The 13777-nt window shown below is 40.3% G+C and overlaps 1 protein-coding gene across 1 annotated transcript in view; it reads right to left on the bottom strand.

The window, feature by feature from the left end:
- CNST (consortin, connexin sorting protein) overlaps positions 1-13692 on the bottom strand; it is a 51467-nt gene extending 37775 nt beyond the window's left edge. The window contains exons 1-2 of the mRNA XM_020787943.3: positions 13546-13692; positions 8873-8974 (exon numbers count right to left, since the gene is read on the bottom strand). The gene's annotated coding sequence lies outside the window, so the exon portion shown is untranslated. The remainder of the gene's footprint in view (positions 1-8872; positions 8975-13545) is intronic.
- Between the last annotated feature and the right edge of the window lie 85 nt (positions 13693-13777).

Below are 13777 nucleotides of genomic sequence, written 5' to 3' on the forward strand. Positions count from 1 at the left end.
CCATTGTCACCATGGCTTTGGGAACAAAACTACGGAATTTCACACAGTATTATCAGCAGTTGCAGATTTCAGAAATAACACCATCAGAGCTACAAAAACCAGCAAGATCAGGAACAGGATAAATACTGTGCTGATATTTAGCAGATTTTAAAAAAGTAACATGTTCTGGCTATATGCTGGCCCATAATGCTTTAAGTACTCTCTGGGCGGTTTACAAATTAATTATTTAAGCTACACATCACACACACACACACACACACACACACACACACACACACACACACACACACACACACACACCCTGAGCTGCGTACTCATTTTACTGACCTGGGAAGGATGGACGGCTCAAAGTGAACCAAAGCCAGCTACCTGGGATTGAACCCCAGGTCATGAGCACAGTTTTGGCTGCAGTACAGCACTTTAACCACCGTGCCACAAAGCTTACATAAGATACTGTACTTAGATTTTTGGTAAAAACTTGCATCTGTTATACAATACCAAGTCAATGTTTTTATAATTTTGATTTACTGTGCTTGGTATTTTTGAAAGAGAAGGATGAGATGTCATTAAATGAATTCTGGTTAATGGTGACTCTTTCCAGGGTTTTCTAGGTATACAGTACTTAGAAGTGGTTTATAATTTCTTTCTTCTGGGAGAACCCTGGGACTGTGCAGCTTCCCCAAGCCTATACAGGTTGGGCTGGCTTTTCTCTAAGGATACACAATATGGAATCAAACTCCCAACTTTGGTTTTGCAGCCAGATATTTAACTCTCTGAGCTATCCAGTGAGTTGATGTGTTAGTAACTACTGCAAAAAGCAAAACTACATGGACAGAACAAGTTTTCAGTGAAACCAGAACTTGTCAGTAACCACTGAGTTACACAACTGTCTTGGACTCAATACTAATTATATAGGCCTGAATCCAGTTGTTACTCCCACCAAAAGCAGACTGACCAGTTCAGTGACATTTACCTAAATGCCACCTCACTACCCAGCAATCCAAGTATATCTGCCAGTTCCCTGCATATATTTTACTTGCAATTACCAAATGGATTGTGATTATAGATAAAATATTTTAAAAGAGTGAATGCTAGTAAATCATGAGAAAAATCCCTTTTATTTGATGAATATATTTCTAAAGAAAGGGACAAGTGCTTGCTAAATCAGATAATATTCAAACAGATTTTTGTGCTACATGTACTGAGATACACCTACAAGCGCCTATATTTCACTAACCTGCAGCAAGGTCCTTCTCCCAGGCTGCCTTGGGCCTACTTTGTGTACAAAAAAGAAACTGCCCTGGCATTCCTATGTCTTTACAGGGAGATAGTTTTTAGGGACACTCTCCATAGAGTCTAATGGGTAGCAAAGCTATCCGTCTCATAAAGAATTTAGGTCTTCCAGGAAGCACCAGGGACTGGGGCTGGCAGCAGTGACTTTGAACAATAACGGCTCCCCTACAACCTTGAGGCCCACAAAGGTTTCCCCAGGTCAAATGGGATCTCTAGGGAGCCTTGAAATCTGAGGAGAGGAAAATAAGAAACTTTTAATCAAAGATAAAATTCTGCAGTTGATGACATCATCAGCCTTATGTGCATGGAACTGCACCAACAAGATTCTGGCCATTTCCCCCCCAAGGAGTAGCCAATTCCCATGTACATTTTTTTCACATATTGAAAACAGCCAGGGCAAAAAATATCCTAACAAATCTATTAATTTTTGCCATTGGGGGAGCCAAACTCTCACATTGTTTTGAGTATATCATACTGTAGAATGGCAGATGTGATATAGCCTGGTTTTCAGTAAGTTGGACCAATTTGGGATGAACATGAAAGTTCTCAGTGGGGTAAAGAAATAAAGGAAGTACACATTCAACTCTGATCCTAATTTTATTACCAACCTTACTGTTAACTCTGAATACAGTACACCAGAATTCTAATTGAGAACAGAAAAAACATCATAACTTACTCTATACAGGTTTTTTTACCATGGTGCACAAGATTAACCTAAACTTTTATTTAAAATCATCATCACTTTGACAACAACACATGAATGGAAACTTAAAGAGGTGCCATGCCAAAATCAGTAACCATTTATGCTTTCTTACTATTATGCTCAACTTGATTTCATTCTAAAAATGATCATTTCTTCACATATTTCTTATAATTTCTTGATGCACTATTGTGGTAGGTTAAGTGGAAATGGAATACACATTTTGAAAATAATTATGCAAATTATAATTTTAACCTTGTATTTAATAAACAGAACCATCCATTAATTTTATATTATTTAACTCCTATGACTTTTGTTAATATTCAGAAGTTACCTACTAGTTCTTTGCCTTGCTGAATCCAACTTACCTTCCTCCTTCTTATATCTACATTATAGCCACTGATACAGCTGTACTGCCTTGATAGAACCTGCAAGTCACCTTATGCAGACAAACATTTCCTGTTAGACAAGTAGTAGCCTGCTAAGTGAGCCACTTAAGTCACTTTGTCACACATACCTACATGGGTGCTGTCTGGTAAATTTCCTATGTAGATCAGCAAGGCTGTATTAGTATATGCAACCCCCAACAGACTTGAACATTAGTTCAGTTTGTTACAACATATGTACCAACATATCTACCGTGTTTCCCTAAAATAAGACAGGGTCTTTTTGCTCCAAAAAACACACTAGGGCTTATTTTCAGGGGATGTTTTATTTTTTTCCTGTACAACTATCTACATTTATTTAAATACAGTCATGTCATCTTCTTCTGGTTGCTGCACAATGCTGCACAATGGTGGAGGGCGGGGTTTCACTTAATTGGGGCTTATTTTTGGGGTAGGGCTTATATCATGAGCATCCTGAAAAATCATACTAGGGCTTATTTTCAGGTTAGGTCTTTTTTCAGAGAAACAGGGTATTTGCAATTTGGTTGGCTTTGGCAACTGCAAAAATTAGATATACAGTACTGGATGTAGCTGTGGCAAACCAGCCTAATTTCACATATATACTGATGAAGTTTTGAACTGGCAGTCATTGAGCAGGAAAGGAATTCTGTTTTTGTGGGAAACAACTTAATAGAAATGTTAGCTCAGGCTGTAACTGCTGTGGAAAAAGCAAATTCCAACTTAGGGATCAGCAGAAAAGGAATCCCAGGGCAGGGGCGCTGATATGATGATGTCTGAAGGTTTGGAATACTGAGCACAGCTCTTGTCACCATACTCCAAAACAGGTATCAAAACCAGCTAGAAAGCAATCAAGGATATGGAGCAACTCTCCTACAAGGAAAGACTAATGGCTGGAGCTTTTTATATTAGTGGAAAAAAAGAGAATAGAGAGAAACATGACACAGATATGTAAAATCATGCATGGTACGGAAGATCCCATTAGTAGTGATGCAGCATCAATTCCTGATTTTTATAGCCCATTCCACCTCACCATAGCTCCCAAAAGCTTTCTCAGGTGGCTAACAAAGGATGAAACAAATTTATGGAGGGTAAGGCTATCATGGTTACTATCCACAACAGCCACACATTGCTGTCGTGTTAGAGAAATAATGTATTTGAATACCACTTATTGTTTGTAGACTTCACTTAGCCATCTGGTTGGCCACCTTGGGAAGAGCTCTCACATTTTTATGTTCTAAAACATTAGTGATTAAAACCTAATAAGGATTGGGTTTGGCCTTTGTGATGATTAGCTATTCATAAGAAACAACAACAACAACAACAACAACAACAACAACAACAACAACAACAACAACAACAACAACAACAACAACAAACTACCAGGAAGCAGTGCTTTCATTAAAAATGCCACCTACATAGAACCAAGAATACATGATATTAGCCAGCAAACCAAGTTCATCATTTTGCAGAAGGGAAGGTTCAGTAATAAGTTTTACAACATTTTTTTGCTGTGGACCTGGATTGGAGAGAAGGTTAAAGATGAAAAATATTTAATGTCTGGACACAACTTTTCTTTCCAGTCCTACTTTCCAAGAGAGATAATTGCCACTCACTGCAGCTGCTCATGGTGCCACCTCATTAGTAGTTTCTCTCACCATGAGATTATTGTTATATGCAATCTCATTAGTGAGTATGCCTACTATCAGACAATCTCTTTAATCTAACCTTTTGACTACTTATGACAGTTGGATGCTTTCTCTGCATGAACGAACGAGCTGAAAAGTACAAATACTCCTCAGTAAGCAATTCAGTAAAGCTACTTTCTTCATTCCCTACTTTCTCCCTTCCCAAACAAGTAAATCCTGAGCATCCTTCAATATGCAGAAACACATCTAATTCTAAGTAATCCTTGCTAGTATTGGCGCAGATACAACACCATTCCATAAACAGATCCATAAACAGAGTTACAGCAAAATCCTGTTGGTGTAACTCTGTACTGGCATAGCCCAACTTGGGCACAGGGGAGTAGACTTTAATAGTAAAAAAAATAATCACTGGATTGCTAGTGGTGGTCCTGATCCCATCAATAATGATGCAGCATCAATTCCTGATTTTTTATAGCCCATCCCACCTCACCATAGCTCCCAAAAGCTTTCTCAGGGCAAAAGGAAGACCTAAGGAGCATCAGAATCTAAAATGGGCAGATACAAAGCTTTTAATTAGTGTAAATGAAATGTTTCTGGCACATTATCCAACTTATGCCAGCCCAAAGTTATCCCAAATAGGAATTTGCCCAATATTAAGTGAAGGAAGGAGAGTTTGTGAATAAGTATGAGGAGGAAGGGAATATGAGATCCTCTAGTTTGTTCCCAGTCTAACAGTAATTGACGTACCCTGTGTACATACGTCTGAAGGAACTGTGGGGAAAAACTCAAAGATATGACTGAATGCCTGATTAAAATGTGGACATTGGCTTAACAGGCAGTTATTAACCAACTATCAAGCATTATTTAATAATATTAATGAGAAATATAATTATTTAAATCATATAGTCTGTGTATATATGTGCGTACATGCACAAAATACTGTTTGAATACAGTGGTGCCTCGCATAGCGAGGTTAATCCCTTCCGGATTAACCTTCGTTATAGCGAAACATCGCTGAATGTTTAATGCGTTTAATGCGTTCCAAAAGGCTCCTTTACTCACCGTTCAGTGAGGTTTCCTATGGCCGGCAGCCATTTTCGCGCCCTCGTTAAGCGAGGGGAGGGCGCAAAAACGCTGCGCGCGGCCATTTTGAGGCTTCCGGCGGCCATTTTGTCCGCCAAACAGCTGATCGTCGGAGCTTCGTTTTGCGAAGATCGGTAAGCGAAACGCTTACCGATCTTCGCAAAGCGAAATTCTCCCTATCTGAAGCTCGTTGAGCGATCGCATTAGCGATCCGAAAAAACGGACTGCTATGCGATTTCATCGTTATATGGTGCGCTCGTTAAGCGAGGCACCACTGTACTTTATATACGGTGTGTTATATGCCTGTATTATTCTTTAAAACTTGTTTGCAGCTTGCAGCTCTACAGCAGCCCTACAGAAGGCATGGTTACAATGTAACTACTTAAGATGTAAACTAGGGTTTTCTCATCTGATTATCTTTCTTTTGGGGGGGTGTCTAGGTGCCCTAGTGCAACAATGCTTGCACCAAGCTGTTAAAAAAAAATCTTGCCGCTGAAGAGATGCTTTGCTCGCTATTCCGAAACTGGTTTTTTTTAAAGAAAATCTTTTTGTCAGTGGAGAAAGGTTTGTTTGCCATTCCTAAACTGTTCTAAAAAGAAAAAAGGAAAGGAAAGAAAAATCTTGCCAATGGAGAGAGGTTTTCTTTGCCATTCCTATGAGTCTGCGCTGGCACAGTGACTTTTCTGACTTTTCTGCATCAGTTCAAGTGATCACACTGCCTCAATCTATGGAAATGGGTCCATTCCCCCCCCCAGTAGACGTCCTAGTGGTGGAGGTAAAAACTACAGATTGCAGACGGTGCGAACTCTGGGCTGAGTGATATTTCCTTCTGCATCATGTGGTCATTGAAATCACTGCTAATTTCTCAGAATTTATATTAGTCTTCAGTATAATTGTTCTTGAAAGCTGTGACAGTCTCAGGAAACAATTTCTTACTGTACTGAATACTTTCCTTCTGGCTAATTATTTATCTTCATTTTTGAGAATGTTCATCTCTTTCTGTGACTATACACAGAGATTATAATCTAACACAATTACAGACCAAGCCTGTTGAATCTGCTTGAAAGTAAATCCCAGTGTGTTAAAACAAGTGTATACCTAAGTATGTTTAGAAGCCTAATAGAACACAGCTAGATGTTGAGACCTCTTTGTATGAATGAAGGTTTAGATCCAGAAGGTTAAAAATCATTGCTTTCCTTCAAATGCCCTGGTTTTGGACCTGCCCATCACTGGCACTAAATCTAAATATTTATAGCTTTCTGTGGGTGTGTTTGGAGGGGGGTTGGCATGTGACATCCCCAGTGACATCCCAGCCAATGTTAATCTTTCTTGCAAAACTGTCTGAAGATCTTAGAATTGTACTGTTTGCTCTCAAGCCTGCAATGATGTCCTGATTCTCCTTCACAAGTTATTTATTTTCTCACTACAATAATTTAGCCTTAACTATGAATGGTTTTTCCAGTAGCAATGTATGGAAATGAGAGCTGGATCATAAAGAGCTGACCGCTGAAGAATTGATACTTTTGAATTGTGGTGCTGGAGGAGACTCTTGAGAGTCCCAGGGACTGCAAAGAAAACAAATCTATCCATTTTGAAGGAAATCAACACTGAGTGCTCACTGGAAGAACAGATCCTGAAATTGAGGCTCCAGTACTTTGGCCATCTCATGAGAAGACTCCCTGGAAAAGATGTTGATGTTGGGAAAAGGTGAAGGCAAGAGGAGAAGGGGACGACAGAGGACGAGATGGTTGGATAGTGTCATATAAGCTACCAGCATGAATTTGACCAAACTCCGGGAGGCAATGGAAGACAGGAGGGCCTGGTGTGCTCTGGTCTATGGGGTCACAAAGAGTCGGACACGACGTAATGGCGAAACAACAACATGAATGTAGAAACAACATATCATCAAAATCAAAATGTTGCTGCTGGCAGTGATTGCTAAATTAAAAAGTAGTATAAAATAGAATTTCATTTCGTACAGCAAAAAATGGATTTGTTTTCATTGACTCCCAATGATGAGTTAATTGCTATGTTGACAATTTTGGCTCAAACAATCTCAATCTAATCAGCCATATTTTACTGGAAGGAGGATGAGCTTCATGCCTCTTTGCAACTCAACCTGTCATGTGCCCAGATTCACCGAAGCTAACAAAGTTTCTGGAACCCCACTTTACGAATTCCCCCCTGAAACTAGGTGTACAATTAGATCCAAAGTGCTACGTACTTAGATATACTCATGAACTTGTGATCCCAGTGAAACTGTTGACTTTTTGTTTGAATAGAAAACTCTTCTCTAATTAAGTCACTTTAGTAAATTAAGATAATTAATTAGTGCATTTATATTTGACACTATGTAGGTAAATCAAAATCAGAAAGTTAGAACAAATGACTTTGTATTTGGATTATTTCTTTTCATGTGAAAAGTTACCCAAAACAAGAGTGAGGTATTCTGATTCTCAGAATTCTGAATTCTCTATATCAGAAATCATAGTTCCATAAACATGGTACAAAGCATATCCATATTTTGAGAAAAACAATACCAAGGAGCTATTCTTTAATCAGTTGGTTTTTATGACTTAAATCTACCTGCTAGTGTCAACTACAATCAATTACTGAATGCTAAATCAACACTTCAGTAAATCCCATTGATTCAACAGGTCTGCTCTAGCTGGGGTGAGGAAATTGCCACCTATTTCTTTGCTTCTGTTGTGTTGTCAGGCTGAGAGAGTGGGAAAGTGTCATCCCTAAAGGATTAGGTAACAGGGCAGATGCTGCAGTCTCAGTGGATCTTCCCAGGCAAGACAGTCATGACAAGCTGCTTAACTGAAAGATTCTGGTTGAGAAGGCAAGCTGAGGTAAGTTTAAGCAGTACAGCTTGGGTGGGCAGCACAGACAGCATGGCAAAGGAGGAGAAAGGAGAGATCTGGTTCTGGAAGCACAGATAGAAACAACACAAGGGACAGAATTGATGAACTTCACAGAGGTGTTGTTTGCTGTGCAAACATGCTCTGTTGATAAGAAAAGGAAACAAATTCAGAATGAGAAAATAAATAATCTGTAGTGCAGAGACTGGGGACCAGGGCGTCCATGATAATAGAGTATTTCTCTTCCTTCAGGTGGGTCATGAACTAGCTTAAGGTGGTTTCCAATAGCAGTACTAGCATCATGCAGAAATTTGATAAAGAGGGGATCCTAACACATGTTTGAACTAAAGGTGGGCTTCAGATTTGAAAAGGAAGGTGGCTCAGAGATGGAGGCTTCTGCTAATTTTTCAGCAGTTCTCTGGTTCAAGAACGTCCATGGTTTGAATCTTGACTCTCCAGTCTTTACTATGGTAGATATTTTGTGTCATTTCAGAGATGATACTGGGTACAAATAATTATCCTTACCTATCTTTAGTCTCAGAATGAAATGCCATTCACTGCCGAGATTAGTTATAAAGTATTATTCTTTTACAGGGTGGATTTGATTTGAATCAAATTGATTTAAATAGTGATTTAAATTTTTTCATTTGGATTTTTTTTGATGATTTAAATTTAAAAAATAATTTTTTAATTTAAATTGTGATTTAGATCAATTTGATTTTAAAAAATCATTGTTTTTTAACCACCTTGCTCTTTTCTCAATGCTACCTAAATAAGAAAAAACTAACATTTGTATTAAATTATTGATCTCTCAAACCTGTACAAAATAAAATACAGATTTTACCATTGTCTTGAAACAATTAGAGAATAGTCTCTTACCATTTTCTAATGTTAAAATGGTTCCTTAGAGATACTGCATAGGCAAGGAGACGGCTTTTTTAGGCAAAGTGTTAATACAGAGCTATCTGGCAGATGCTCAATCTGAAAAAGAGGAAGAACAAAATTAAATTAATACTTTCATAATAAATCTGAATACAGTGTGTACTGTCTGGAATAAACAGGCCAGAAACTAACCAGTTGGAACTCAGAAATAGGAAACCATAAAATACTCATCAGTTTTGGTACCACATTAAGATGGGAAAAAATCTTTATCTTGATAAATTACAGTAATCAATCAGAAAAGCCTTTTAACTTTGTTGAGATATAAAATACATGGTCTTTGAAGAAAGAGAACATTAATGAAAAATTTAGTTAAGAGCCATAAAGAAAACAAATATTCAGGATCACTCAGAAAAAGCCCAAACCTTCAAACTGGAAACATACTCATCAACAGTAGAAGTACAATGGATTCCCCTGTGAGATTTCATTTTAAAAGTTGTTGGCAAGATCACTGTCACAATGTACTAACACAACTTTCTGAAAAACTGCCAAGGTTTGAAATGTTTTAGGCACAAGTTAGGTAGTCTGATTGAAGTTTTTTAAAAAAATAAAACTCCAAAGACAAAGGTAGTACAATAGTTTGTCTTCCTCAATGGCTACCAATCTGATGATTACAACTCCCAATCTCTCCAGACAATGGGAATCACACCTCTTTTGTAAAATTATGCTGGTCTGTTGTCTGCTATCTTATGTCCCAGACAGGTGATTTTATTGGGGGGATTAGAGTTTGTTTTCTTTTAATACTGTATATGTTTTATATGGTTTTAATAATATTTTGTAAGCCACCCAGAGTAGTGGCATGTTCACCAAATGGGCTAGGTATAAATATAAATAAATAAATAAATAAATAAATAAATAAATAAATAAATAAATAAATAAATAAATGAATGAATGAATGAATGAACGAATGAACGAATGAACGAACGAATGAACGAATGAACGAATAAATAAATAAATAAATAAATAAATAAATAAATAAATAAATAAATAAATAAATAAATAAATAAAATATCAAATACCTGGAGTGTTTCAGATTAGAGAAAGCTGAATTACAAAACCCAAAAAGCAGCTAGAGAGGATTTTGCTTAGATGTTATCATAACAAATTATTCCCTTTAAACAAATGAAGGGAATACTGGAAAGTTAAAGACAATTTGTGTTATTTCAAGAGAGCCTTTTTTACGAATTGGCATGTGTCTTTATCAGCCTTAAGTGTTCTTTTTCATATTTATACTGAATAGTAATACGTTTCAAAGATAGGACAAAGTTAACATATACTGAGAGAATAAGCTCAAACTGCTATCAACACAGTTACACAACTTACAAATGTTCCAAATATCATAAAACTATTGACGTTTGAGAAAGTAAAACTGGTTTATCTGCCTTTATGTATACAGGGATAAAATCAGGTATCCGGAGAAAAGACATCAAAGGGAAAATGAAGATTATTCAACCACATAGCAAATGCTTAGCATTCAGATTTTTATTTTCTATAAACTGTAACAGATTTCTAGTACCAATATAATACAAAAGCAAGTATAACTACAACACTCCTGAACTTGAGCAACTGCTTGGTATTTGATAATCAGTAATATCTTGCTCCAGCAACACCTCATTTAAAATCATACACAATCAATATACTTCATGCAATAATTTATATAAACACTAACATGGAGTGTTAGTGTTTATATAAATTATTGCATGAAGTATATTGATTGTGGAGAGCCGTCCCTCCTCAATAGCAAGGGTAAGGAAGTAAGACCCAAGCCCGCACCAGAGCCAACACTGAAATCTCAGCCAGAGACAGAAATACAATTGAGGAGCTGACAGAAAAGATACAGAAAGTGACGATGGGGGAGGTTCAGGAGGAAAAGGCAAGAAAGGAAAGGAAAAAGGAGAAAAGATCCACAATCATGTTACAGACACCTGTTTATTGTTAAATACACCAATAAATATTTCACTTGTTTTGAAGCAACAAAAATCTGCTGATTTCTTTGAGCTGAATATGGAGCCAAAAGTCAAACCCTCACGATTCCTACTTTAAGTTTTCATCTGGCAGATTATTTCCTATCATGGAAAAGTTCTCCTTTTTTGACCAAATTATTAAACCCATCGGTTTAGAATAGAAAAAAAAGTTTTTTTTGCCAAATGTTTGTCTTAACTTAATGATAAGGAACAGTCTGAACATTTCTTGGGCAATTATGAAGACAATTTCAGGAATGTTATGACTAAGGCATTAGGACACTTAGGTACCTCTCACTGACCATTCTGGTTTTATTAAATCCCTCATGCCAGATGGCATCTGGTAGAGAAGAGAATGTCCTTAGAATCACAGTTCCCTACAAGGAATCCATGCTCCCAAACAGATTTTCAAAGTACTCATGGTAGCCTTTAAAATAAGTCACTAGCTACTGCAAGCATCAATATGACAGTCAGTTCACTGTTAGTGACTCAAGCATCAGTAGCCTGCTGGGCATCAATACAACTCGGCAATTTTAGACCTTGGACTTAATCACCTAATGGGTCTTCCTGTGTAGACAGCCTTGTGTATTACTCTAGTGGTTAAGTACATGATTAAAATTTCTTTGTTTCCCCATTCTATATTCTACAATTTTCACTTACATTCCTGATATTATACAGTTTTTTAAAAATTCTGTTTGCCAACTCTGATTTTTTTTAAAAAATGGGAACAACTTTGAGCACATGCAGTTTTGTGTTTTCAAATCAACTCTCATAACACAACAAGGCTCACTGGGGGAAATGCTTTGCTAAACATATCTGTTTCAGAATAAGCACCACTCTGTTGTAGAAAACAACCACTAGTGGTGATCCGCGCCATGTTTATGACTATGCTCATTCCCTACTGTTTTCTGGGTAGCAGGGAAAGGGGCAGATCTTTGCCTCAAGATGCTGTCCAAGTTACATGTCTGCCTCTGGGGGCTGCCAGAAGAGGCTCTAAGACAGGGGTCTCAAACACGTGGCCCAGGGGCCATTTGCAGCCCACCAGATGATAGTTTGTGGCCCCCGCTTTGCCTGCCCCCCCCCAGTGCCAACGCATCCTCTGCTGTCAAGAGTCAAGCCTCGCCTCTCTCGCCGGCTCTCTCCCAAGACAGCGCCTCTTGCACCCTCCAGGCTGCAGTTCCAGATGGAGGGTGCAAGAGGAGCTGTCTTAGGGGAGATCCAGCAAGTGAAGCGCCCCTTTCCCTTAGCGCCGGAGCTGCCACCAAGCAATGCCTGAGAGTGGAGCTCGCTCCCAGCCCGTCCTTGAAGAGCATCTCCAAGCCGCCAACAGCAGCTGCCGCCACTGCCGCCTCTTCCAGGGAAGTGGCTCTCTGGCTCTCTTTCTCTCTCGGCACCCCCAGCACCAGCCCGGCCAGTGGCTGTCGCAGCACCCGGCGGTGCTTCCTCCTCCTCCTCCTCCTCTTCCTCCTCCTGCTTCAGTCTCCTTGGCTCTGCAGGGTGCCTGGGTTCGCCTCGCAACATTTACTCCCGTGTCATGGTGGGGGTAGCTGCTGCTGCTGGTAGTAGCGAAGAAGGAGCCGGAGGGGGTCGTGGCCGCTCCTCCTCCTCCTCGAAGCCCCAGCCGGGCTAAGGAAACTCCTGGGCAGCTTCCTTGGGCTCTTGCTCCACTTGGTGGAAAATCTGATGTGGCCCAGCCTCACCCAGACTCTGCCTCCAGTGGCCCCCAGGTAAATTGAGTTTGAGACCCCTGCTCTTAGAGTTGCTGTCTTCTTTGGGCATCGCTAAACTCAATGAAGATGAAGAAGCTTCCTTCGTCTGGCCACCCACTTGGTTCCTCTGGTGGGAATGGAGCAGAGACAGAGTATCCTATCCCTCTCCTCTGCCAGCTTTTCGCTGCATGCAGTTCCTTGTTGCCAGTGGCTGCCAAGGGAAAACTTGGAAATAACACCCAGTAAACCAAAAGCAAGGACTCGAGTATTCTATTCTTCTTTCTTAAGTTGTAAACTGGATAAACATGGACAGAATCCACCCATGAAAGGAGGAGCAAATTGCAGTAGTAACATGATCATTACTGAGTAAACAAACAGGTATCACACGGGACTAGGTGGTATTCAGAAACATCCAGCCTGGGTCTGGGTCTCTCAGGGCTTGCGGAAAACAACAGCCAATATACGCACAGTACAGTATAAGCAAAACAGAGGTGCCGAAGGGCAAGCAAGCAACGTGGCGGTGTACTTATGTGTGTGTGTGGGGGGGCGCCAATGGCTTGACCCACCGTGACTATTTCAAGGGATCCGAGAGCGGGCGCTCTAGATCTCCAGGTCAGCCCCTGATAATCTCTTCCTACACAGAGCAAGAGAGGCTCTTCCTTACCCTTCCTCATCATCCCGGCCAGGGCAGCATCCACCTTTATGTCCAAGCCTCTGCCTCGCTCCCTCTCTCTCTCTGTCTCTCTCTCTCTCTCTTGCCCGTCCACCTTCCGCTTCTCCTGCCTGACCTCCATTTGCTCTGCGAAGGCTTCTCGGGCAGCAGTGAGCCGCTCAACACAACAACCCTGTGAAGGGATGAGTTCTCCCCCCCTTCCACACACACACATACACACGTAACTGCGGCGACACGTTATGGCAGCCCTGCTCTCCTTCCCTTCCTCACCTCAGCACCCGCCCGCCTTGCGAAGATCCCGGCGAGACCCCTTGGCGCTCACACGACCCCTGGTTCGGAGGGAGCCGGCCCGGCCCACGCGGGGGCTTCCTGCCGACCCGCCTGCGGACTCCGAGACACAGCAGCAGCGGCAGCCACGGCGAAAGGTGAGCACCATAGAGCCGGCGAAGCCTAGAGAGGTCGCTGTCGTCCAGAGAGAGCCGGCTAGAGCGTCCCCCTAGCA

Source organism: Pogona vitticeps, chromosome 1 (genome assembly GCF_051106095.1).
Source record: "Pogona vitticeps strain Pit_001003342236 chromosome 1, PviZW2.1, whole genome shotgun sequence".
Lineage (NCBI taxonomy): Eukaryota > Metazoa > Chordata > Lepidosauria > Squamata > Agamidae > Pogona > Pogona vitticeps.